This window comes from Falco biarmicus, chromosome 11 (genome assembly GCF_023638135.1).
Source record: "Falco biarmicus isolate bFalBia1 chromosome 11, bFalBia1.pri, whole genome shotgun sequence".
In the NCBI taxonomy this organism is placed as follows: Eukaryota; Metazoa; Chordata; class Aves; order Falconiformes; family Falconidae; genus Falco; species Falco biarmicus.
In genome coordinates, this window is record NC_079298.1 from 2,928,766 (window position 1) to 2,956,641 (window position 27,876).

At 44.9% G+C, this 27,876-nt stretch overlaps 1 long non-coding RNA gene across 3 annotated transcripts in view; it reads left to right on the top strand.

Moving 5' to 3' along the window:
• LOC130156650 (uncharacterized) overlaps positions 1 to 27,876 on the top strand; it is a 92,415-nt gene that overhangs the window by 22,761 nt on the left and 41,778 nt on the right. For 2 of the 3 annotated variants that reach the window (XR_008824540.1, XR_008824539.1), the window contains exons 3-4: positions 24,035 to 24,082; positions 24,241 to 24,389. This is a non-coding gene — a long non-coding RNA (uncharacterized LOC130156650). Of the gene's footprint in view, positions 1 to 16,086; positions 16,256 to 24,034; positions 24,083 to 24,240; positions 24,390 to 27,876 lie in introns of all 3 variants that reach the window. The other variant, XR_008824541.1, reaches the window with a different exon arrangement.

Here is a 27,876-nt window from a genome sequence, read left to right on the forward strand (position 1 = left end):
CTCAAGTGAAGGACGACTTTTACTTCCCTGTGTAGTTGTCCACCTTTGTACCTCATCCTCTATTATTTCCTTCCCAAATTTATTTTACAGAGATTATTCTGTTTCTTCCCCAGTGCTGTCCTTCAACAGATACGTTGGACTTGCAGATGAATACGTAGACAGCTCTTGTTTCTGTAAGGACTTTTTACTAACATTGTGCTTTTTTAAAAATGATGTTCATTTCTTATTGCCCTGTCCTTCCTGTCCTCCATATGTTCTCTACTTCTAGCTAAATATTTTGCTTCTTTTTTATCCAGCATCAAAAAAGCTGCATTGTCTTAATAGGAAAGGCTGGTGGGTGCTCAAAGTGTGGGCATCCTTCCAGTGCTGCAGGGTAGCTGAGGTGAGGCTGGCTCTCCTCAGGCCATACCTGAGATATCCCTGTGGTTGTCTCAAAAGGAATGGGAGTTGTCTTACTGGCAGTTGCATCTGTGTGAGGAGTCTCAGCTCTCGTTTGTGTCACCGCTCCTATTTCGCGTTCTGTTGCGTTGGCCACTACAGCCTGTTCTAACCGGGAAAAAACCAACCCAAACCCCAAAACAAAGGATAGAGAAACAATGGTTTTTCACTAATATGGCAATAACTGGAATTGTAGAAGAATAGTGTGAGACACCAGTAAGTGCTTTAGAAACCATAATTGAGGAATGCAAGTTAAGAGCGTTGGAGGTTTCACTACGGTGTGGGGCACTGCCTCCACCCTGAGCTGGCTGTCAGGGAGCGCCAGTGGAGGGAGAAGAGCTGGATGCTGAAGGGCGAGGACTTGACGTGCAGGGTGAGGAGCATCAGTCTGGGTGGGGAAGGGAGTCAGCTGAAGGTAACGCTGAATGTCTTGCAGTGCTTTGAAACTGTTCTCTTGTTTTCTTCCTCAAAGCCAGCAGGCTGTAAGGAGTGCGGTCAGGCTGTTCTGCGTGAATCCCCCCTAACACCTTACTTACTAAAAGCTCAGATAGGTATTCCAGGGAGGGGAAAAAAAAAAAAAAAAAAGTAATGTGCCTATTTGGCCTCAGTAGTGACAGGTAGAAGCTTGCAGGAGGTGCAGTGAGAAAGCTGCTGCAGTGAGTTTTGCTCCTACTATGGCTAACAAACCGCTGACGCGTATTAGGTATTTGTTTACTGGTTTAGCTTGTTTTTCACTGTTTCAGATCTAGTTTTTCTATATATGCTTAATGTTAAGCAACAGATAGTCCTTTTGAATTAAGCAGAGCAACTGTAGGAGAGTAGAGATGATCCCCTCCCAAAGTTTTTTTGGGAAAAAAACACTTAAATTTTGCTTGGTGAAGTTGTACTTTCCAGTAGATGGCAGCATATATTCAGGCTTCATTAAAAAAAAACCAAACCCCAAAACCCCATCAAAATCAAAAGTAAAATCTTTAGAAAATATGAAAGAAATGCTTACCAAAGTCCAAAATATAATCCTTGCAATATTGTTTACAGGTATCTATTTTTTATATAATCAGCGAATATTTGATAACTATCGGTCTTAATGTTAATAAATCCTTTTAGAAATTGCTGTTGAGAAGCACACTGTAGGAGCTCAATAGAGGAAATTCAGTGAAGTGTGCAGTAAGTGAAAGAAAGGAATTCTTTCTGACTCTAGGGTGTTTTTCAGGCCTGAAACACAAATGAGAAAGGCAGGGGTGTGGGGCTGGGTTTTTTCCTGCAGGAGAATGAAGGCCTATGACCTGTGCTTTAGCCTAGAAGTAATGCTCCAGTTAAGGGTTTGATTCAAGTTCCTTAATATCAAACACACCTTGATTTTTTTTTTTTTTTTTTAAATATATACATCCACCGTGTGCCATGGATTGCCTGCTGCAGGGAGATGCTGTGGCAGGCTGTGGCTTGGCCAGGGGGCTCACCTCAGCCCTAGCCTGCGGGGACCCTGGGCGCAGCCGGCTCTTGGCACCTCTGGGGGACCCTGACCACACAGAGCTAGCCTTGTTACTTTGTGCTTGTATGGAAGTCAGGGGTTTTGTAAGAAAATCTTGTGTGCTTTGAATTCTCTAGGTATACTCCCTGGAAAGTGATGCTAATGCAGGAAGACGTGAACGATTATTTTGTACTGCTCTTGGTAGTAGTTTCAATATTCTTATTTTCTGTTTATTGCCAGCACTTTTGCCTTTTCAATACTGTACTTTTTTTCTTTAATATGTGGCTTTTGTTTCTGTTACACTTATTTATTATAAATACATTCTTCTGCTACTGGTTGCACTGATGTCTTTTGGGGACTTTTTCCTTCAAAGATAGGGAAGGAAAGAGGGAAAGAAAAGAGGATTTTCTGCTTTAGGGGTTAGTCAGTGCTGCCTGCAGAATGGGCTGATTGGCTGCTGCTTTTGTGAGAGGCTCCTACAAAAAACACACTTCATACGGCTACTTGTCAGTGACTGACTTTTTTGGCTACGGGAGAGCTACCGAAGCACTGGGTGTGTACTTGATTGATGTCAGCCTGTACTGGTAGCGGAGGTCACTTGTGCTGGCCATGGCATGGATGTCCCAGCTGATGCTGCACCTGCTGGGTGGCCGGCACATTGCCGATGGGAAGCTGCCTCCATGCTTACAGGTGTTGGCACAGCTCTTGGAGCAAGGCCACTTGCTTCACCTGTCAAAATCTCATGTGAGCAAATTCATCCCTGTCCTTCCCAGCTGTTCCAACACGAGTCCAGCCTGAGTTTGTCTTGCCAGGGCAATGGAGGCCAGCCAGGTGCAGCACCCCTCTTGCCAAGCCGTGCTTATACATCAAGTCATATGTGATCTGTTCACCTTGTTCTCCTGCACCTTGGAGGCCTGCTGGCACCTGTTGCTCCAAAATACTTTGCCTTCCTGGACCCTGGAGAGATGCTTGCAAGGTGCATGAGGTTGCTCAGGTTTTGAGAGGATGGAGAAACAAGGCAGGGACAAATGTTTGTGTTGGCAGGATGCAATGGTTAGGGTTGATATACTGTGGCTGGTTAATACCTGGCCTGGGGACTTAGAAGCAGCTTGTGTCTTTATAGTTTATTTTTATTTTATAGCTTTTGGCAGATACCCAGAGAACTAGATGAGTCCCTTTTTTTGTTTTCTCCAGTAACAAAAAACCCCCCACCAACAGCCCTGTGCTATGCACCACTGAGTATATAAACGTAAAAAATAGCCTCTGACACAGAGAGGTCCTCCATTTCTGCAGGAATGCTGTGTACTTCTTGTGCGAACTGGGGAAGCATTGTCATCCCCTGCTCATGAATGGGGAGTGAAACTCCAGGGCATCTGGGCTCTTCTGCACGCAGTGAATGGTTTTCCCTGAGAGAGGACTGGGCTGTGCTTGCGGTGCAGGAGTCAGAGTAACTGCCCGGGGTATCCAGCAGAACCAGGGGCCGACAGCCCATGTTTGAGTCCACAACTGTTTCTTCTGTGTATTTGTTACTGAATTGGGGAACACCAGGCAGACACAAATGATGAACTTTGTACAAGGCTGAGTGGTTTTAGATCGTGTAACTGGTGTTTCTGTATTTGGTTTCCATGAACTCACATTCCTCCTTAAAACACTGGAATTCTGTGAGCAGCACAGCCCAGATAAATCTTGCCATTTTCATGACATTTCTCAAAGTAACAAGTTTTCACTAGCACTTAGAGCAGTAAATTTCTACATTGTGTTTTTTTGTGGTTTTTTTTTTTTTATGAAAAGAGTCAAGGTGTTTACCCCAGCTGTAGTTCTAGAGGCTTTTGACTCTTTTATATTAAGCAGAGAAGGCTAGTTTTTTTTGTTTGATTGGTTATTTTTTGTGGTTTTTTTTTTTAATAAGTCCACTTTAAATCCAATTTAAATTCAAGACTTCTAAAGCAGGACCTTCAGACCAAGAGACTTGGTGAGGGGTGGCAGTGAGCTGTGCCATTGAGTCACCTGTTCCTTCCACGCTGGCTTCAAGCACAGCTGGAGTGTGCGTACCACAGGTGCTACCAAAGACCAGCCAGTGAAGTTAACTTTTTTCATCTTCATCCATCCTCAGGTACAACTTGGGATAGGAGGGTTCCCTGCTGGCTGGAGGTGCTTTGAGAAATCGTGTGTGTGTATGAAACATACTGATGCACATGTAAACAGATATGTAATCTATTATATATACATACATGTATGTAGGTACGCATACCTATGCGTGTGCGCATGCGCTAGCTGCCTTTGCCCCCCTTGTCTGAGGCCCTTCTGATGGGATCGGGTGTCTCTACGTGGAAGGAGCCCCAGGTATTATGGCGTGTGCTGCCCACCTGTGTGAACAGAATGGAACGAGTGGTCCGTTATGGTGTTAAAAAGTCCAAGTGGAGTGATTTGTCATGCCCACGGGCAGTGCGAGTGTGCGGGATGTGTGATCTGGCTCCTGGTAAGTAAGCCACACTGCCTTTCGTGGCTGTTTACAATAGGGAGCAGCATGGACCAATCCTCCTGAGGCAGGTGGAGTGCTAGATGATGCTCTTGCTCTTCTCCAGCTGTATTTTCCCCAAGAGGCTCTTAACTTTAAAGCTGTGAGGTATATTTTACATACCTGTCTGTAGAGGATGTCCCCCTCATACTGTCAGCTGTCCCGCTGGCTGCTGGAGTCCATTTGTAGCCGTTGGGCTTCTTCAGCCTGTGGAGCCAGCATGCGGTGTACTGTATGTGACAGATAAATAAGCCGGGTTCTTGCCTAACTCTTCTTGAGCAATTTCTCTAATTTATTAGGCATAAACAGTCTTTCTTTCAGAGTTAGGCATGCATGTCTCATTCTAATTATTTTTTTCCCCTCTAACCCGTTTTTGTTCAAGTTGTTGCCACAAGCAATGGTGATAATGTTCTCTTTTCATTGTTACTATAGAGAGGGGATCTGCTATAATTATTGCTTAAATTGAGTTTTTCTTCATTGAAAATGTTAAAATATCTGCAAATGCATGATAATGGATTCATACATCTACCAAAGATGCCATTTTCAGGCCTGGCAGAGATGCTTCTTCCATCTCCCAGTCATCATTCTGTCGTGGGTTGAGCAGGACGGGATCTGGCCATGCCGGAGGTGCAGGCGGGAGAGGAGGCATGAGACGCAGCACAGGCGGGTGCTGCTGCACCAACTACAGCAGCACGCAAAGTGCTGCATCCTCCATGTGCACACAAAGAGCTGCAGTGCTCATTGTCCTCTTGAGAGTCTGATTTCTCAGGCGTCGTTAGCCGGCGGCAGGTAGCTTAACTCTTGTTCTGCGCCTTTCCGGGAGCACGGTGTTTACACCACCAAAAACAATCCGAGAAAACACTGCTCTGGCAGTGCTCTCTGCTTGGTGGTTGAGCCATCAGCTGGATAAACCTGTCCCAGTGCTTGTGCTGCTTGGCATAATGGGATTTAAAACTGTGCTGGTTGCTTAGAGGCTGTGCCGCTGGCCAGTTGTGTTGCAGTGTTTTACAGGGCTACAGCTGAGCTCTGATGCATGTGAGGTGTGTTCATCTGGGACCCAGCCTGATATGATGCTACTGGGAGTGCTATTAGCTTTCAAATGTCATTTAGTATTGTCTATTTTAAAGACAACTATCTTTAAAATCGGGTTAGCTCGCTGCCAGCCTGGACAGGGCTTACGCCATCTTCTGTGCCAGCTTGTAACGCCATCAGCAGTTGTGGGTGTGAGCAGGGGAAGATGGCTGAAAGCGGGTGGCAGCAGCAGAGAGGAGAAGCGATGTTATTCAGTCAGGCAAACTGCTGCTTTGAGGAGGCTGCAGAAGGAAAACTTCAAGAGCGGCAAAAAAGCCATGGGCCAAACTGTCATTTGATGGCATTCATTCATCCTGGGGTTCTTGCTAGGACCTTGAAAATCCTTTTTTCTCCCTTCAGAGTCCCTTTGTTTCCGACTGCTGAAAATGTTCAGAGTACTGTCCTTGTAGGCTGAAGCACTGCCCCTTAATTGCCCCCAGAACTGCCATGGAGCAACGCTACTCTCACCTTTGCTGCGTCAGCTTGGGCAGCGACAGCTCACTGTAGCGGGAGGTAGCGCAGATTTTCTGTGTGTCTTCATGGGATGCTTCTGTGGGGATGTGGCTTCAGTGCATGGTCTGCACATGGCCACAGGCTCGGCATGTTGGCTGCTCTGCGTCTGCGGCACAAGGAGTGGTAGGATCCTTCCTCCTAGTTGTTCACTACGTGAAGTGTTACATGGTCAGCCAGCCAGCTAACAGAGTAACGTGGCTTATCTTTTCCTATTTTTAACTGGTTCCCAGTGTGCCTCACAGTTGAAGCCCTCATGAGAAACTCCTGTGCTTTTTGCACAAATCCAGACAGATGTGGAACCTGCTGATACAAAGCTTGCTGAGGCGCAGCCTGAGTTTCAGCTCAGCAGCCTTTGTGGCATGTGAAGGCACCTGGAGTTTAGGGTGATGACTCTATGCATTCATTTCTGTAAACTGGGTTCCTGAGAAGATGAGATTTAAACAGTGATATGCTCTATTCATTTTGGTTTTTCCCCAAGGTCTTTGGAAGCTCTTCACTAAGCCAAAGTAACCTTGAAATAAGGATGGGAACCTTTAAGATAATCAAGTGCCTGCTTTCAAAACCAGGTAGGAAGCTGGGTGGGTCGGAAATGACCTCAGCTCAGCCAAATGCTGATGTGTTTATCTTCTGATGAAATTGGACTCTGAACCTGACTTAAATCCGTGTACTGTCTCAGTCAAGCCCATTTCTAAATTTTTGGTGAATCTCCTATTTGTTTGGAAAAGAAAAAAAAAAAAAAAAAAGTCTTACTCTTACATGACCAACAGAGGAGAGCTGTCAGATCTGTCACTGGGAAGACATATAGAAACACTTTCGCAAGCAGTTACTTTTCCCTTGGGGAAAAAAAAAAAAAGTAAAAAGAATTGCAAATAATTCTCTCTCTTCCTAGTCCTGTGTTTAATAAAAGTCTAATGAAACGATGTCAAAATGGGTGAGTAACTGTTAGATGTATAATTAAACCTTCCTATGTAATATGGGGCACTGTGAGATCAAATGAATTATGAGATTTCCCTTCTGGACATATTACCTTACTGAAAGCTGTCAATATTTTTTAACAAGACTGAAAGGATGTGGGTTTTCCAAAGAACGGGAAAGTTGTAAGCTGTGTAACTGTCTAATATTAGCTCTGAAAGCAAAAAATGTGAAGTCTATAAAGAAATATTATTGGTTGTATTGACACCTGAGACCAGGCGATGTTTTTAGCTGGCTGGATACAGTGTATCTTCAGTGTTGTGTTGTTGTTCTGAGCCCTTTGTTTACAAGTTCCTTGCCAAGATTTAGTCCTATAATGGTTGCTGGTTAATAAAAAGATGAAGAATGTGATTGATGGCATTTTAGATGCAAACAATGGATGCTTGATTTTGCCCTTTTCATCACATCCTTAAGGGAAGAAGAAATAGGTACGAGGAGCCCTTCACAGCCAGGGAAGGAAATAAGGCTCCGGGAAGACTTTTGAATGCAGCTCTAAACAGATCCCAGACACTGCAAAAGAGCAAAGCAGCTTCTAAAGTGGAGGGAAAAATAAATATTTTTAAAGGATTTCAGCATATTTAACATAAAACATATTGATTTATAAGAGTCTAATTATTACAATCATTAAAAGACCATGATTATCATTAAAAGGCTATTATCAGAAATGAAATGCTAAAAACAAATGGTATATATTAAATAGGATCATACATATTTCATAGAACATATTATACTGCAAAATAAGTTGTCACGTAGCCATGGCAATGACTTTTAAGTTACCCTTTTTGATGCCTTAATGCACTGCTCTGCATGTTTTAGTGTCAAGCCTCTGAACATGCCCAGCACTCAAAAACTCCCACTGAGCATGAATATACAGGGGCAATTATACACCTATCCGGTCACTTGCATATATAAATACTGTTTACCGGCACAGGACACAGCGCTGGGAGCTGTCGGTGTTGAAACAGAAGTTGCAGATGTGGACGGTCTGGCTGTGTTTCGTCTCCCAGGAGCTGGGTGAGAGCAGCTGGCGGCAGCTCAGCTCCACTGGCCCCACTGTGGTTTTCCACAGTTATCCATATCGGGTTTTCCGCAGAGTTCCCAGTAGAAGGCATTCAAGCCTCGGATGTACGTGCCTGAATCTCACAAACCACAGGCAAATGTGTTTATTAGGACATAGATTGCCTGCACTCCTAAATGCCCCCTAACTAAGAAAGTTTTCTGAGTATAATTAAAATGCAAAGGCCAATATTGACTTCTCAATTAAATTCAAAGCCAGGGTAGGTAGGAAGTGTTTTATTGTAGGCAATGGGGCTACTCCTGATCCTCTTTGTTCTGAACCAGACATCTGGCTGCAACAACTTCTTTTAAAAAAAGGGAGTTCTGAAATATATTTGTGCATCTAAAGTTCATGATATTTTTGTAGATATCCTCTTCCTTTTCCTTTTTATACCAGTTTCCTTTTATTTTGAGTGTTTCTTTGATTTTTGTGTCAAAGAGCTGATAGGTACAGCATGTCTGATAAGATTCAGCAGAGATTAAAATAAGTTCTGTTTCGTGGTACAGAAGAGGACAGTTTTTACACAGCAGATCTCATAAAAGCAGAAGTGTTGTATGCATGGTGGGTGCTGAACTCTCATTTACCCTGTCATTATCACCTGGAACGCGGGGCAGTGCTCGGTCCTGATGCTGCAGCGGCCACTGGAAAGCTTCTGCTGCAGCTCCTGTGGTGTGGCTGCAGCCGGTGGAGGGGGAGAGCCATGGGCTTGAGTGGGCACCGTTCCCTGAGAGGAGGGCTCCAGGGTGGGGAACTGTCACTGAAATACACCCCGGAAAACATCCAGGTGCCTAGCCTGGGAGGCAGCTCAGAACAGAAACCTTGGAGGCAGAGTTGCATAGACCTGGCTGCACCAAGCAGGGCAGCTTCTTATTTCTTTCTTAGTATTTCAACATAAAGCATTGTGATATTTTTTTTTTTTTAAACGGGTATGGCATGCTCTCTTTCTGTGTTTATTTGGTTTTTAACTTGGCATTGTAGGAAAATATCCCAGATTGTGCCTTCATTCTTCAGCTACATGTTAATTAGTATGTTCAAGGCCAGGCTTTATGTCCTCACCTGTCTAGCGATTAAAAGTATGTCCATTCAAGGATGTTCTGTTGCCCTCTCACCTGCAAGGCTGGGAGAAGGGGCTGGGCAAGGTGGGAGGAGGGAGGGTGCTCCGGGGTGGGGGTGGTGGGGTGGTGGGATGCAATGGGAGGAGACACGCCTGTGTAATGAGCAAAAGAAAAGCAAGTGGGAGTGAATCATGGGAGAGCTTTAGATAGTCAGGTACCCAAGTAATGTTTTCTCAGTTCGCTTCAGGAATGCTTTACTTTTGTGGATCAGTGTAAATATTGTAGCTTCAATATGAGAAGAATTGGGAATCGTGTACATTTTAAAGGGCCAGAGTTTCTTGACCTATGTATAACATTATGATTAATACCTGGTCAGAGTTTGCATCTTGAGCTGAAAAAAATGGGGGAGGGAAATGCAGTTTCATGAAATGCAGCTCTGTATATGTTAATCCACCAGAAGATTCAACATGAATTGTACCACTTATTTTGGTGGTGTGCTCTGGCACCTTCTTTCTTCCCTCCACCCCCAAAGTCCTTTGGTTTCTTCTCTCAGGTTCTTCTCTCAGGAACTCTTCAGGTTCCCCCCAAAATAAGGATTTCCACAACTTCTCTTAACTCATTCTTCCAAAGTAGTAGATTCAGTAGATTTCCCCCTGGCTCCACTGCTGGCGACTCACGTGTTGCTGGCACACTGCCGTTAGCAAGTGGCCAGGCCTGCAGAGCCACGAGCTGGCATGGAGCAATGAACCCCACATCCACCCTGAGCGCCTGGCGGTGGACTCCCGCCTGCCCCAGCACCCGAGGGATGCAGGGTGTCATCCAAGATCAGACCCTGAGGGCTGCATTCACATGTTCCAGCTGGTGCTGGACAGCATGCTTCTCCAGGTTAAGAGAGAAGAGAAAAGCCACCAACATCTGCCTACTCTTCATCTAGCTTCTGTGTGTTGTGTGTACTGCAATCATTAACTCGGGATCACCAGATCTAAGCCTCAGAGAACAGAGAAAACCAAGTGTTTCCAAGTGTGTGAATGCATGTGAGGGAGGAGTTCAGGTGGGAGCTCAGGTGAGAGTGAAGAAAGTCATTTCAGTTCAGTTTTGTTGTTAGCTTTGCTTTGGTTGTAGGCTTTTTGATGACTGCAGGTGAAACTGTTATGCCTCTGCAGTGATCGGTATCTGCCTGCACCCAAACAGCACACCCTATGTGTGGGGCAATATTGCAATCATGTCATCATTGCCACCATCAGAGTGTCTTAACAAGCTTCAAGGTGACACCGTAGTCACTCAGAAATTACACAGATGTGTTAGATAGTGACATTCATGTCATCCTGACACAATGGTGACATTAGCATCTAATTATCTTGTAGTCGATTTAACATCAGTCACATCCTGTATATCACGTATTGTACCATCTTGACTAACTGAATCTCCCAGGGACATTAAATAAGTTCAGATCACCAAGAACTCAGGTGGTTGAGGAAGCGTTCAATAAATTCGATAGGTGTTGCGGTGCAGAGCTGTGTTGAATGACAGGGTGGTTTGCTGCTGTAAGGCCTGGATAAACAGGGATGCACATAGTGATGCAAATGAATGGGAAGGAAAATGAGACTCAGAAAACCAGACAGGAACAGTGTTATGGCCATCCAGCTTCCAAAGCCAGTCAGCCCCTGGGACCTGATGCCTGATGGATGTGGCAGCAGCTCTGCCCACGCAGGGCAGAGGAGCGAGCATGCAGGGAGCACAACAGAAACCCCAGCTTTGCTGGGAGGATGATCCCGTTGATTAATACAGTGCAATTATAGCTGACCTAACTTAGATCTGTTCAGCTTCTTCCTGTTGTTGGGACACCGCTAATATCTCATTGGCACCAGCTGTGGCTGGGGCTGTCTGTTGTGGCATTTTTGTGTGAGATGGTGAAACTTAGTTTGGATGAGCAGAGGACAGGGTGATCGTTACTGCCGTTACCGAAGACTGATCATTTCATCCAGACATCTGAGACATTGTGGAGGTTGGTCAAGTGATGAGAGGAAACAGTGAGTAATGTTTTCTACAAAATTCCAGTGTGAGCGAGATGAACGATCCACATTAAATGATTCAGCCAGTTCTGCAAGTCCTCACACATTCTGCTGTCCCGTGAGATGCTCCTTGTCTCCGAAAGGATGAATTTTAGAGAATAATATTGAACTCTTCTGTGAGAGTGCACACACTACTATAAAACAGTACCACTGTTCTTACTAATAAGCACTCCTGAAGAACAACTGTGGTGTTAGGGTTCTGGGAATCTAGCCACCAGAATGTTTTCCTCTGTTTAATTAGGTAACAGTCAATGTGTTTCAGAAATAATGCCTCTCCCTCAAGAACCATTTGTTATAAGTGTCAAGTTTTCTGGTTCTCAATTACCCTTTTTTTTTTCAGAAATCATTTCTGATTTTGATTGATCTTCGGTTGTTATTAATGCTTCTCTGTTTGTTTTTTTTTTCCAGAAATGAGAACTATAAATATGTGTTTGTGAAGGTAATCATACCTGTATTAAAGGCTCATCACTGAAAAAAATGAATGCATCGTTGCATCTCAATATTATTCAGATGAGTCCTTATTTTTCTTTTTTTTTTCTTTTTTTTTTTTTTTTTCAGGTTTAGGGATAGTTTTATGTATATTTATTGTGTAGGTAATCATACCTAAATATCTTCTCACTTAGCACTTAAGGTAGTTGCAAAAACTTAGTTTTAACAACATGGTTAGTAATGAATGGCATTGGCTACCCAAGAGCAGTTGTCCTAATGTTGTCAGTCAGCTGCTTAGATACTCACAAGGGAAATCTTATCGTTAGTCACAGAGACAGAGAAACAAACATTAAATTTGATTGCACTACTGAGCACCAGAGTCATAATCTTTATATGACAGTTAATGCTTTCATTACTTATCAATTCACTTATTACATTACTCTTTCAAAAAGCTTAAGCATCTAACAAGTAGAAGTAGTTCTTTCTCTTCTACATATGTAAAGACAGATAAATGACAGAGTATGATTGAATAAGCATACTGGATAATTTTATTTTATATGAATAGTTTTACTAACTCCTGATGGCATTTTTATGTATCTTGTGAAATACGTTTCCCTTTCAAATTTGGAAAAAAGTTTTCATCTGTGGTATGTAGGCCTTCTTTCAGCAAAGCCTGCTGTACCTCATTAGGCTCAGGCAGTTCCTGAAGCATGTCCTTCTCCAGAAGCATTCTCAGGCAGAGATCTGATGGTGCAGCTGGAGCTTGCAGTGTGCCGACTCTGATCCAGCAGGCTTCCTACACACACAATTAACCCTACATACATGAGCAATGTCGTGTATGTCAACAGTATTTCTACATGTCAGATATTAGTCATGTCGTTCAGTACCCTCCTGATTGTTTTCCTTGAATGCTTTGTTAAACGCCTGCCTAAATGTTTGGAAGTGGAAGGTCTATAAGAGAATCAAAGAGTGACAAGGAAGTCACAAAGTCATATTCTAATTTTGATGCTACTTTAATGAGTTCCATGCAGTTTTTGCATGCAGTTGTTTTGTGTAGAACCAGCCTGTACAGGCCATTCCAAACTAGTGTTATCAAAGAGCAGCTGATACCCGATTTATTTAATTATTAAACTATATCTGAAGCCTGTTACTTAAGTTATAACTTGCTATGTTATAACAAGTGGTGTTATAACAAGAGGGTGTTGTTTATAACCCTGACATTATCGCTGCAGTGTAGTTGCAGTAGTTGCCTTCATTGTAGTCTAGCTTCTTGCTGATGAAATAATGCAAAGAGTGCCTGACAATATCTCTTTGGTGTCTGGAAAGAAATTAGATTTTGCCATGTTTTTTATTACTCTTTCTGGATACTGTCCTGGTTTCAGATGGGATAGAGTTAATTTTCTTCCGTATTTTTTCTGCTGGTGCAGCTGTGGGATGGCTTTGGTGCCAGAGCAGCGCTGGTGGCTTTGCTTGTTGCTGGGGCTGTTTGTACCAAGTCAAGGGCTCTTCAGTGTCTCAGGCTCTGCCAGCGGGAGGGCTGGGGGGGACATGGGAAACTGGGGGGGACATGGCCAGGCCAACTGACCCAAACTGGCCAAAGGGACGTTCCCTACCATGGAATGTCACACTCAGTGTATAAACTGGAGAGAGCTGGCCGGGAGTTGGCTGCTCGGGGACTGGCTGGGCACCGCTCAGTGGGTGGTGAGCAACTGTATTGTGCATCACTTCTTTTCTTTTCTCCCTTCCCTTTGTATTTCATTTTTATTATTATTATTCTTGTTGTTATTATTACTGATTTTGGAGTCTTTTTGGTAATTTTTAAATTGTTCTTGTCTCAGTCCTCAAGTTTTACACTCCTTCTTGTTTCTCCTCCCCATCCCTTTGCAGAGGGGGAGGGCAGTGAGCGAGCGGTTGTGTGGTACTTAGTTACCAGCTGGGTATGGATATGTGTGATTGATAGAGACAAATACAAACAAACAAAAAAAAGGCATCTTACCAAGTTGCCTGACCAGTGCTAAGGGATGCAGGTAACCGCTGACTCTCTCTGTTTCATGCTGGCATCAGAAGAGCTATATCCATAATTTCACCTTTAATTAAAACTGGGGATTGTTTATTTTATTCCCTGCAATGGTATTGGAGATGTATCCAACAGCAGGCACAGTACATGCCAGCTTCCTTCCGATTCGGTGATCCTTGCTATGCACCTCTATTTAAGCTCTAAAACCAAAACTCTTCAGCAGTCTAAGGCTTTAGCTTATTTTTAAATGATTATAGTGCTGGTAATAAAGCTTTCACAGGGAGTAGAGAAGGAGATGAACATTAAAATAGTCAGGTTAAGTGGCACAATAATTGCACCTGCTAACAAATTGGGAGGGAAGTCCTTTCTGTAATAATTTCTTTGCTTTGCATAATATTTGAGTCTAAAGCAAACAGGTTTTTTTTTTTTTTCAGTGTTCTGTTGATGTGTGTATACTTGATGTGCCATGTTAATAAAGCACATGAAAATTCAATAATCGGCAGGTCGTCCTCTTAACACACAGGCTTCTATTACCCAGAGTGCGCACAGCAAATGAAGAGTTCAATAATTCATAAACAGAATTCTGTACTTGGCAGAATGGAGGAAGTGAGGGTAATCCTGCCTTATAATGCAAGATCACCCTGAAGTAAAGCCCTTTAGGAAGAACAAACCTTAATAAACAAAAAGTGTCTGGAGCCACTGATCTTTTTGTTTCAGACAGACAGCTCCTCTGTTATTACTTTTCAGACTTGTTTTGATCGTTACAGCTTGTGTCGCTCTCTTCAGGCCCAGCATCCTCCTGGTGTGCCAAGATTTTGTTCCTATGCTTGCTTTTGCTGTGCTCCCGCAGCCACTTTGCAGGCGTTGGGTGATGTGCTCCCTGGCTCTGATGAGCCTGCGCGGGTGACTCCTCTCTAACTGTGTCTTCCCATTTACGTGCTCCTTTTGCCCCTCACTCCAGGGTATCACAGTGCGTTCGGAGGTGATGTGCTGCTTCGAGGAGGGCTCAGGGTTGCTCCCTCGGGAGCAGTGGTGGAGCTCAGGGTGGATCCCTGCTTCCTTGGCTTCCTTGGGCTGCCTGGGGAGCCGGTGTCCCCTGCCTGGTCTTCCTGCTGTGCTGCCACCAAATGCACTGCCACCGTGTAGGCGTTTCCCCGGCTGTTTGGTGTTTCTGTGCATTACCTAGCAGCGTGGCTGCCTCAGCATCTCTGCATTGCCATTTCCATCTGGCCTGTCACTGCCTGCAGATGCTGAAATGTGCAAACAACTGAGTAAAATCACTCTCTTTGTACGGCAACCAATGCGTTTCTGTCATTTTTAATACAGCACCCAATTTACAATCTTCACTATGCTCACGAAGCAGTGGAACGATACAAATTACCAGCCTCATTTATTTTGTTGCATAGTTTGCTTTGTGGTTATGGTGCGGTGTCGGCTGAGGAGTGGCAGGCTGGCCCGGGGCTGTTGAGCATGCCTGTCCCCGCGGTGGTGAGCGCTCCCCGTCCGGCCGCCACGGAGCCAGGCCGCCACACCACGGGGGCGTCTCTGGTTGAAAGAAGGGCCGGCCGTGCCGTTTCATGTTGTTTCGGGTGAGTCGTCTCTTGACCGTGAAGCCATTACTGATGGCCCTGGGTGCCCTGGCTGGCCTGTCAGTGGCCACTCTGGCCCAGTGCTCGGGCAGCCCCTCGGGCTGCAGGGAGACCCCCTTCATGGCTGCCCGGGGCGGCTTGAGCGGCCCGCCACCTGGCAGGGCTCTGCCAGTCGGCAGCCGAGGGGAAGGCGGCAGCACCGCTGAGGCTGGCGGGGGTGCCACCAAGCACAGCACCAGTTGCTGGCTGCTGGAATGGCTTTGTCATAACAGCCGGCATCTTCATGGAGGGCAACACACATGGCATCCTGCTCCTGCAGCAAACCACCGGCACCGCCTCCCCACCGGTACCGGCCCTCCGGGATGGGTATGGCCGCTCACCTGGCATCTGTGCTGCCACCGCTGTGTGCATGACTCCCTTGGCTTCAAGGGTTTAAACTGGTCTTCAAATTGTTGGTGCCACTGGGACGGCTGTAGCGGCATAGGTGGGATAGGGTTTTTCCTGCCAAAATGGTGCTCGGCATTACCAGGGCAGCGGGACTGGTCAGTGCTACGCTTTGTGCGTTGACTTTTAATCTACAGGATTTAGATGTGACTCTTAATTGTGTGTGAGATTTATGAATGCAGTGTTCAATTGCATGTCTGGGAGAGTTTTTTAAAATAACAAAATGTAAATTGCTGAGCTTTTATGAAGTTTACAAAATCCTTATCTATAGGTCTATCAGTTTCCTACCAAAAGCCAGCGACCCTTGTGGTGCTGGTCATCCGTCTGAGCAGGGTACTGAGGGAAAATGTCCACATTGACAATTAACGTAGATTACTTAACGCATTAACTTTCCTAGGCAGAACTAATGTGGCTTTTCTTTGAATTAGCCAGCCATTTTTCAGTCTCTGTTTCAGGGAGCCGTGGGGTTTGCTTGAGAGCCGAACCCAGGAGAAGGATGTTGTCCGCTCCCTGCACTGCTCTGTGGGGGTCCGCGATGTCCCCCCCCTGCAGTTCCAGGGGACTGCAAATCCCAGGAAGGCTGAAAGCTGCCACCTTACTGTAGTATAATCGGTAAGAGAATTCAGTTTAAGGCAACCAGGGGAATTGAACTTCTGAATAAGGCTGTCCATGTGAAGATACAATGATGTTAATCTGCTCTATATTCACAACTCTTGTTAATTTAGATTAACTTTTGCCAAGCACCTTCTCGAAAATGATGACGTTGGTGTGGGGAGGTGGTGTTGGCTCGTGTTTTGTCTGCAGGGCATTTGCTGCCAGGAAGAAGTTTCCACCATTTAATACAGCTATTGGAAATATTTCTGCATGTGTGGTTGTGGTGCTTGCGTTCCCCTCTCTTTGTGGCATCACCTTTTCAGACCAGGTGGCTGTTGGAGGAGGGGGTCTCCGACATGGTATTGCCAGCCTTGCCAGCAGGCACCTGTTAAACAGGCACCCAGCACAGGGGAACTGGCTGGACCCTGCTGCCTCCAACCTCCCCACATCCTCATCTACTCACCAGCTTCCCGCATTCACAACGCTGTGCTTACAGACTGAGTATCACCCCTTGCCATGATGCGGTGCCAACAGCAGAGCTGCAGGCTCTGTGCCCGTGGTGGAGGACAGGGGCCTCTGAGCAGGTGGAACAGGAGCTCAGGGGCACGCCGACCTACCCTGGGGGTATGCCAAGCTGCCCTGGGGGGTCCCGCCGCTCTGGCCAAGGCACAGCTTGTGAGGGTTGAGGGGCAACTGTGTTGGCACCTGTGGGGAGCAGAAGGGGAAATCCAGCCTGCCAGTCAATTGGGAAATGCAGAAAGACAAAAGTCACACATCTTATTTTTAAGTGTCATATTTTTTTAATGAGTGCTAGTATTGGATTCTTCAGCAAAACACCTTTCCAGGCTTAATGAAATTTGCAGCCGGGCCATGATTTAAGCCTGGTTTGTAAGTGACACTAAAGGTTATGTGGTTAAACAGTTGCTGCATCCTTTATATTGCCGATGATAACTGAGACTGTAAAAGAAAATACAAGCAATACCTGCATTAATCAGCAAATGAATTTGCTCTGCCTGTGCTAATATTGATTTTTTTTTCTTCATTTTTTTGCAAATCCTGGCTAATAATTCTCCTGGCAAGAGTGCTTGACAAAAAAAAAAAATAAAAAAATATTTGGTCAGATGTTGTAGAATTTTGATGACATATCAAATGATGGTTTAGATCACAGAGTATATTTGCTAGAACCCAGTTCTGAAGTTCATCTTGCCAAGAAAAATATGAAATATTATCATATTATCTGACCCGCTTGCAAACAGGCAGCAGACAAAATTACTTCCAGGATGTATTCATTTAATGGCTTAAAACTCCTTAAAAGAGTGCTGTGATCTCCAAGGCAAAGGCTGTTGAATAGTTAGAAGAGCTACTTGCTATGTTTTATTTACCCAACTCCCAGTGCGTGTTGTGACTTCTTAGAATTTCACAACTGAACTGAGCTCAGGAGCTTCTGCTGTAATACTCAGTGCTTAAAGTCAAGCGAAAAAGAAATCTTGTTTAATATGCGTTCAGGGCCAAGCTGAACGGGGCTTGGGGCAGCCTGGGCTAGTGGAAGGTGCCCCTGCCCGTGGCAGGGGGTTGGAACTGGGTGATCCTGAAGGTTTCTTCCAATGCAAACCATACTGTGACTCTGATTAATTGTTAAGGCTCATGTCCATGTCTGAGTGACTAGAAGGCAATATGATCAGTGCATGTCCAACAGGGACGTATCAGCTGGTTTGTTACCCATCCATCTCCTCCCTCCCTAAAAGGTCCCAGCAACAGTCATTGGAGCTTTTGTCTCTCCACTGACTAGGAGCAGCAGGAATAGGTGGCTTTTGTCAAGGTGTCTGGCACTTTTTGACAGCACCACTCAAGCACTGTACAGAGAAGGCTAGTGGTGTTAGCCCCATCATCTCCGGATGGGAAAATTGAAGAAACAGAGCTTGCAACTAGAGGCAGGCTTGGTCAAGGTCTGAATGAGCCTCTTTTGCATTTGATGTCATTGGAGTTATTTTAATTGTAAGCTAATTTTTTACATTGTCAGCCTCGATATCATCAGTGTCACTACCATGCCTGTCTGCAGCAAGGCCATTGCTGCTGCTGACACCGTGGTCATGGTGTCACTGCTGATAATTTATGTCTGACATTAGAAAGATTAATTTACTATGAGAATGACCCTCAGGAGACTAGTTCAGACACAGGATGAATCATATTTGAAAAATTGGATGTCTCATTGTTTCAGAAGTTCTAATTAACTTTTTTCAACCATCAAAAGCGTTGGATACAATTATATCATGGCTGCCAATTTCATACCAATGGGATGGCTGCAAGGAGTCAAAATCCCCTTTTGCCTTTCTGTGCTAGGCGGGACAGCTTTTGTGTTGTGCTGGGGCTGAACCAGACTATTTCCATCTCATGCATTTTCACTCTGAAGGCTGAAAAACCATGTCCTGGATAAATTTGGAGCCAAGTTTTTTCAAACATTTTTTCATCTTTTTTCTGGAAAACCTAACAATCAAATCTTTTCCTGCTCTTTGTGAGCTCATGTCAGATACTTAGTCTGATCTAGTGCTCGTAGCTGTGTGTGGAGCCAGATGGTGCAGAATCAGAAGAAAGAGTAATTTTTTTTTGCATGAGCCTTGCTAATTTATCCCATCCGAAGGGGTCAGAGTTCAGTATAGACTGTCTCCAGCCAGAGGTGCATGAAGCAGCTTCCTTCTGAAAAACTTTGTGCAGCGCCCTTGTTATAGCGGGTGGTGATATGGACAATTAGGAGTAGAAAACATTTAAAATGCCATTTTATGATAATTGCTAGCTCTGCAAAACCTTCCAAAGGGTGTACATTCACAGGCTGATTACCAGGGTCTGTTTGGGACCTGTGAGTCTGGAGAACAGAAATTAAACTAGGATTATCCTTTAAATCTGTAACTGGCTAGGTTTTCTGATGATAACTTACCTGCTTTTCTTCTTTTCTGGTGTTATTCTCATGTTCCTCACCATTTTTCCTGATGACACCTTTCATCCAATATTCTATAAAATATGATAATACAAAACTCTCAAGATGTGGAGGCAGCATAAGACCCAGCAGCAACTCTAACTAGAGAATTTCTGCCACTTAAGTTTTTTTGTCTTACTATTTTGACCTGCTTTATATGCCCTAGCAGCTTCTTTCTTTAGGAAATTTTGTGTCTCAGCTGTGCAGAAAAAGCTGGGATGTCTCTGAGATACGTTTGAGTTAATATGCCTGCTTGCACATGAAAGATGTAGGAAGAGGAGAAGGAGGGTGTGACACAACCAGCAGTATGAATTCAGTCTAGTAGTCTGCCAGCAGTAGATCAAAAGAAAAGAAAAATGTATTTCCTTCTTTATTTTTGTGACTCTGGTTTGTGAAGTGGGGTCATGCAATGCTTCCAAAACACTGTTCCTTACATATCTTCAGTCTGAGACTTTGGGTGCTCAGAGCATTTATGCGGCAGACCTCCAGGGTTTGGTCTGCTTTTCTCTGCAGAAAGCCACATGTCTGCATCCTTGGGTCAACGCTGTTAACTGTCCAAACCATCATCTGAACATTAATAATGGATTCCTGAGTAAGCTTTCCAGAGCAGTGATACAACCGTAAAAAACCCCCTTGTGTTTTCCATGCACTTGCCTCTGTTCTCCCAGGATGAAAAAGCACGAGCTAGCTCAGTGCAGTTTGAGTGCCAGCTTGAAGGTGTGTTTATGCAAGGTTGCAGAGGATTTTTCTAACTTGGATTTGCTGAGTTCAGTTTGTAAGAGCTGAGGTTGGTTTTGCGAATCCTCTTGTCCCCTGTGAATGGCCACGTTTGTTGAGGTAAGGCAATAATTGAAAATGGTAATTTCTGAGTTCAGATGCCAAGGTGCTAGATGCAGGTTTCTTTCATTGGGAGGTCTCTGACGTGAAATCTCTGGTTTGAGAAGGACCATTGGGATGGGTCTGTGCCTAGCCAGTATTAACTCGTGTCTCTGCTGGTGAGGATATACGGTTAAAGGAAGCTCTTAGTGTGCTCTCACCAGGACTGCTCTCCCCGCCTTGCCTTGGTCCTGCTGCACAGCTGCAGTTCAGATTTTAGATTCCTGCTTTTTCTTGCATCCATGATAATCAGCAAGGTCCTACGGATGCCAGTGCTGTCGTCTGTGCCTGCAAACTTGCCTCTCCCTGCTGGTTCTGGGGCATCGGTGGGCTTTTTGTTGCATTTCATATGTAAAAGCTCTGTCTGGAATGTATATGGTTGAAAGCTTCCTGATGGCTCTTGCTTAGAAACTTGGCATTGATGAAGCTGGAGGACAGACAACTTGTGCATTAGATTTCGTAGAACAGCTTTCTTGTTTGGAAAGGAAAAAAATCCCAAAAATGTAGATTCACAAAGAAGCGCTTGGTAGCATGTGTCAAATCCATCTGCACATGTAAAACATGAAAGGAAGGTGAAAATTGTTATTAAAATGTAAATGCCAAAGTTCTGTAATAGATGAGCGATTCAAATGACCTTGTTTCAGCAATAACTAACCATAAGATTCCCAATTTACCAGTCTATGTGTACAGTACATCTCATTCGGCAGAGGGGAGCTCTGGCCGGCATTTGTGGGCCACCATGTGCACAGTGCCTGGGCTGCTTGCATCCGCTGCTCCGAAACCAGGCTGTGGGCTGGCAGCCAAGAGATGTCAGTGACCTTCCAAGTTCATTTGCTTGTATTCACTAAAGCAACTCAATTGCGAATGCAGCTTTTCCCTAGCCATCTTCTGTGGAATTTTATCTGAGCTTTTGTATGGGCGTGTTAAACAAAGGCAGACGTTTCTTGTCACTGAGGGACACTATTTAAAAGGTAATGGTGCCTAAAGAGGCAGCTAGGTGCCCACTAGGATTTTCTCAAAGCTTACTTTTTCTGGAAATATGCTTAATTCTTATTAATACCAGTATTTTCATCAACTTCGATTTCAGCTGGACATCTAGCTAGTTTGAAAATCCATCCAGGTGGTTATGAGTATGTATTTATACCCCAGACCCCTCAGAAGTCAGGCTTTTCAATACCGGCATGACGGATGGCAAGGGTAGTTTCCCCAGTGGATCGTTCATCTCCTGGTACTGATCAGCCTCGGCCAGCTGCCCGGACCAGCTCTGTGCCATGTTCAGAGCTGGGGAAGAGGGGAGCACTGCAGGGGAATGAGAGCTGTCACACGCCTGGTGCTCGGTGAGGTCTGGAGAGGTTCCTCCTGGCCTGGGGAACGTTGTTGGTGTTGCACTTTGCTAGACCAAGAAGCTGTTGCAGAAGGTCTTTGATCTTAACACCCTTTAAAATCTCTTACTGTCAAAATAGCTGCTGCCTGTGGGGGAGTGTGGGAGCCAGGCACCATGCAGCAACAGCAATGTGAGTACTTGGAGCAAAGGTATTAGTGGACAATGCAATAAGCAAGTGAGCAAATGAATACCTTGGGCCATTTATCATGAGCCAGACATGCAGGCAGAGCTCTCTGCAGCTCTGTTAAAGAGAAAAATAGCTCCATGACAACTTGTCTATCAGTGTCAAGGAGACTCTCTAATTTACTGACGTCTGGAGATAGCTGCCCCTGGGGGAAGGAAGATCACGGTTATCTGCTCGGGCACCAGCCAATGCGCAGAGCATGCTGTGCGCTATATTGAACGGTGCTGGTAGCGCTGAGGTGGAGGAAGAGCCTTGCCCAGTACGTGCAGTGCTGAACATACCTTTCTCGAAAATGACTCTGGAGATCTGCCCAGATGGTGTACTACATCTATTTCTCCAATGTACCAATTAGCATTTGAGCAGGCAATGTGGATAGTTACTAGCACTTTCTCAGTGGGTCTAGTATTGGGATTTCACTACTTTATTTTTAAAAAAAAATATTGGCTGCTACTAGCTACCTGGCAAGTGCAGAGTCCAGCACCTGTGTTGCTAGGTACTGCCTGGGCAAGGAGCAGCACGGGTGACTGCTGGGCTATCCACAGCGTGGCACGTCATCTGCGCCACCGTGGTGACACTGAAATGCAGTTCCCTACCCACTGCGTTGTTGCGGCTCCGCACCCTCTGTCTCTTTTCAGCTCTGGGCCGAGGGGACGGGCACCGGTGTGCTGCCCTGCAGAGGGCACACAGGCAGGAGTGGGCTGACGGATGGTGCTGGCACGGCTCAGCGCGCTGCGCTGCCAGGTGTAGGCGGCACCGCGGTGGCTGCAAGTGGGCAAGTGAACATGTTCAAGTGGGGAAAAGAGTGTTGCAGTTCGTGTTCACCATTGATTAAGAGGCTAGTGGGAAGATGTTGCGAGAGGATGGGAAGGTACTTCAAAGTTGTTTTGGATTGATGAGTACTGATAGCATGTTTATAGGTACAGATGGGAGAAGAATCAACCACAAAGGGAACTTAGTTTTATTTATCATTAATTTTGGGTTGCTTCAACAGATGTTTGCTGGGAACCGTTTTAACCTGCTTAATTTGTCTCTGTGTAATGGGAAGCAGATAGCCTCAATTAAGAGACTGATTAGTAAGTTCTTTAATGACTTTCAATAGTTTTAGTCATTAGTACTGATACAGGACACTGCATCCTGGGAGTTGGGATTTAAATATTGCATAAGATCTGAAACACATTGCAGTTGCTTGTGTACAGTGAATTTGCTACTTGTCCGCTTCCCTTCTTGGCCATGTCAAAAGTTGCCAGATATTTACTGCACATGATTTTAAATTCCAAAGTACGCAGAAGGGTTTTGAAACGTGTGATGCCACCCACTGACCTGTCGGGTAGGACGGGCTGTTCCCTTGGCCCTCCTTCAGTAATTCACTGTGGGAACTAATTTTGATGAACCTCAGGGAATTGGGGGCAACAGATCTCTCACCAGGAATTTAAGTAAAGTGTTGAGACTAACAAGCTGGAGTTGTTCTGTTTGTTTGTTTCTGGAAGCACCTCTAGTCAAGAAGTTTACCAAAGACGAGGCAGTAAAACCTCATGTTAGCAAGTGTGCTTCAAAGGATGTATTACACACAGCCTTGCAGATACCTGGCATGTATACACTTTTTTTTTTTTTTTAATACCAATAGCCTAGGCACACAATACATGCTACTTACATTAACAAGGTAAACGCATAACTCATGGCTGTTGCATTTATGTTGCGTCCCCTAATGTTTTTTCTTGCATCACCCCCATTAATCTATCCTGTTGGGGACCGTCCTTAATATTTGCAGACAACTTGGAAGCTTCTGTAGGCTTCTGCTGTCGCTGGGCAGCAATAACCCATCGCAAACATCGAGGTGACCAGTCTGCAGGAAGACTTCTTTTCTTCTGCCGTGCATAGAGTTTTTAAAATGGACAAAGCCCTAACGGAGAGCACGTCACATTTCTGATTTTGTGATGTTGATGAGAGGGACTGTTACTAGAAATATTTGGCTGAAATGACTTGGGGTTGGCAGACACGAACAAGCTGAAGAGAGCTTTGTGGTGCCGGCAGCCATGCAGCAAAGGTGCCAGGGCAGCTGGCACTGCCAGAGCGCAGCAGAATGAGAACGGAGTGGTTGAGACAGTTGAGAAATGAAGTTTAAAAATAACATTGAAATGAAAAATTAATGTGCTCTTTTGAATATATATATGTTCAAAATAGGATACTTTGTTGTTACTGAGTTTTGATTAATTTTTATTTTTCTGCAGCTTAGTTTTTTCAAACTTTGCATACTTCCCATCGTTCATATAAATTACGTGTGAGCAGAAAATTTTCAACAGAAGATTTCCAAGCAATGCAGAACATGGGGACAAAACACTGATATTTTTGTATCTTGCAGTGCTATTCTCCTGTTTTTTTCAGGAGCTGACATATGCACAGCAATCCATAAACTGATGAATAGAAAAGAAGGTGAGTAATCTGGACTATGGTTGTGCCAGTATTTGTGTCAAAATTATTACTAGGATGAAGTGGACAGTTGACTGGGTTTCCATCCTCACTGTGCCCCAGCTTGGCTTCAGTTTATTTACAAAAGAAATGCATTACTGTTGTTTTCTTCCTCCTCACAGGTGTGATTCAGACTCTTGCTCAGGCTGGGATAAATTTGGTGGTAAAAACTGCAAATCATTATTAGAGGGGAGGACGACACAGTCTGTGTCCCAGAAATCCTGCAATCAAAAACTGTGACATGAGAGCACCGTCATGCAAAGACATGCTGGTAAGCCTCAATTATCAGCCTGCTTTCTGGGTAATTTTACTGCCTTGTCCTTTTTCTCAATATGTTTCTCTGTGCTTATTTTTGTGTTTCTCTGAACAAGTCCTGGCAAGTACCATGAAAGCTTTTGCCCCTTGTAGTGAAATAATGGAAGGGTTTTTTTTTCCATTGCACTGTTTTATGAGAGCATAAAATTTCATGACATTTATGGAAATTTCTGTCATGAAACAGGTGGCTGTTAGCCTTTCTTTTATTTTACTGGACTCATTTGTACACAGATAATATTAAATCTTTGTTATAAGTTTGTGGATTATGCTAAGATATTGTCTGATATTGCTGTCTGATGAACCTGAGGAATCTTTGTTGATGGTGACTAAGCAGGCAGGTATATTTATCTGGTCTAGATTTTTCTGTAGTGTTTAAATGCTCTGTATCAGATAGGAGTGACAGGACATAAGAAAGGAGAGAACTGTGAGGCTGTGGAGTGGCAGTCTGCCACTGATGGCTTGCAGATAAACTTAGCCAGCAGGTTTAGCTTCTCCCTTCCGTCTGTTCTTGTCCTACCTAATTACAGGCATGCTGCAACTCTGGACTAAGTGAGGGGATAGAGTTTCCTTGGTATCTGTAAAATGCTGTGGTAGCTAGCCTAACAGGTGTCTTGGTAGGCACGTAGAGAAATAAGGAAGAGGAATTCAGATGACCCTAACAGTCAAGACTCTGGGTTGCCTTCTGATCCAGATGTTCCTCCATGATGCTGCTGGGGTGCTGGTTTAGCAGCAGTAAAACCTGACTCTGCACTTCTCTGCAGCTTGTATTCAGCATGTGCCAGCAAAGACCTTTTAAAAGATGTTCCACTTTCACCAGCTGGAGGGATTTTTAAAGTTTGGGGGGGCTTGTGGCTCTCTTTATGCAGAAGGCGCTTGTCAAATCATTGCCATGATTAGGTGGTTGCTGTGAGTGTCCCATGTTACACTGAAACCTGCATTTATGCCCCCCTGTATTTATGGGCACCTGCTTTAGGTGGTCACTGGTGTTAACAGGAGATGAAATCTCGTTCCCTGGGAAATGTCCTCTCTTTTGCATAATCCTTCACTCTCTTAACAGGCAGCCACCTGCCTGCCATGCTTTGGCCACCTGTGGGCCTGCCCAGCTGTGTAAATTGCATTGCAATCAGCATGGCAAGGCAGCTCGGAAGAGGCACCACTCGGTGCCGGCAGATTACTGTGTAACATGTTTTCAAGCCATTGACTTTTACATTGCAAACAAAGTCTTTTTATTTGACCTTTTAAATGCTCTGTTGCAAAACGCAGAGGAGGTGCAGTGACAGTGTGTATGTGGAAATTGCTTTCATGCTGATTTTTGGTGTACTTTGGCCCATTACAGTCTTACAGAGGTTTTGTCTGTTTTATTTTTTCTTTCTTTTTTTTGGTAGGGGGCGATTCCCTAGCGTGTCCATTATTAACATGTTTAACTCCAATCCATTAATGGCATCCCTGGTGGTATTCCCAGCAGATACATCTCTAAGGCTGGAAGGAGTGACAGGCCTGTCATCTCACAAGATGCATGTTCCAGCCCTCCTGCAAGCGTTCCCTGCTTCACTGCAAGTCCAGCACATGTGCCAGGGTCAACTTTTCTCCTGGCATCTTATCTAGCACAACTGATTAACGTTTCACTTTATGCCATCTAGCTTGCCCTGTGCTGCATGCAAGCTGAATGCTATTTTTTGTCACTGTTCCTGAGCCCTGACTGAGGTTGCTGCTTTACCTGGGTATTACCTGACCATGTGCTTGGAGCCACAGAGAGATGAGCCTGGGAAGGGCTGCTCCAGCAAAACACTTAAGTACACACTTAATGTAACTACTCTGGTGCTTTAAAAGGTGTAAGGTCAAACACTGGATCAGTGCCTTGTTTTGTCTAGGCAACAAGCTGCTGGGGAACGATTTTGATTTCATCAGATGCCAGAGCTCAGGTTGTCCGTGCTTCTGCCTGTAGTCTCTGGTCACACCTTTTCCCCTGGATCTCTAGTGAGGCTTTTCGAACAGTCACCATGCTTCTGCTGTCCTTGGGGTACAAGCATTGTGAACATGGTGCCTGCAGACTCGAACACAGCAATCCATTCCCATCATCTGTGAAATGCCATGCTGGCAAATTAAAGCCAGGGCTTAAAAGGAAGAATTGAGAATAGAACTTTAACGCTGCTTGGGATTGTGAGATTCGTGTCTGTTCAGCCTTGGAGTAGTGAGGCCTTGGACACCTTGCAAAGGGGAAGGAAGAGGGAAGAAAGCTGGAGCAGGCTTTCCACTAGAGCATCTTTGGGGATGAAGAAAACCTAGATGCAGTTCTTTATTCTGAAACGATATTATATCCCGATTCTGAACTTTATTCCAGACAGAGACTCTAATTACATGTTTGCAGAGTTATGCAATTCCCATCATCTGTATGATTAACTGCGACTGAGAGACACTGACTGACTCTGCAGCCTTCTTGCTCAGCGGCTCACCCCAGCTGCAGAGGTCCAGTGCCAGGCCTGCGGCCAGCTTCCCCCATCCCAGGCGATGCCCGCGCTGTTGGGTTCCCTCCTCTTCCTCGGGAGGCCAGGCGGCAGTCCTCTGTCACCACCTCTCTCTGAGCAGTCATTCTTGTGAAAAGCTTCGGTTTTAATACGTCAGCTTATTAAACTGAAATGTAAGCTCATTGTGTAATTAGAAAGGTGCCAGGCAGCTCCAGCGCTTGGCCGTCTCTCCCTCTGATGCAGCCACGTGCTGTTCCAAGTGTGGTTTGACAGTGGCTGCGGAGCCCTGGCCAGCACGACCCGCTGGAGCTGGCGCAGCAGCTCAGCGCCCAGGGCAGGCGCAGCACAGATGTTGCTGACTTTCACTCATCAAAGGCTTATTAACAAGTCCTCGGCTGGGCGCGGGCTGGGGGGGGCTCTCTGTGCTTCAACAGAGCGACAATAGCTGCCAGGAATCTCACTTGCTGGGGATCTCAAAAGAAATAGAAACCAAGTTCCAAAAAGAAAAATGCTGTTTAACACGATATGACAGATGTATTTGCACTAGCAGAATTACATTGTGTCTTGTGCTTATTTCCACCAGACATCAAAGGACATGGAAGGTCTTGGCTAAGAGATTAGAAGTGTGGCCGCGGTGTCTGAGGAGTTATTTTCTCCTCACCACGCGCATCCACGTTGTCTGGCTGGACTGTAATCTTAATTAGTTAGGTGGGTATAATCCAAGAACGAATCCTCAGTGCGAAGTTAAGCTGGTATTGATAAACTTAGGCTTGGATAATACCATTTAATGTGGTAGATGTGTGGCTGGTGAGCACTGGCTGTAGCATGGCTGCACGTCTGGGACCTGATCCTGTTATGACCCTGAGGATGAGGACAGCAAAGTGCTCTTTTTTTGCCTCAGGCTTTCTGGTAGATTAAGCTTTGGTTTCTCAGTTCACTGGTAAAAGTCAGGCAGCAAAATACCTGGTGTTTGGATAT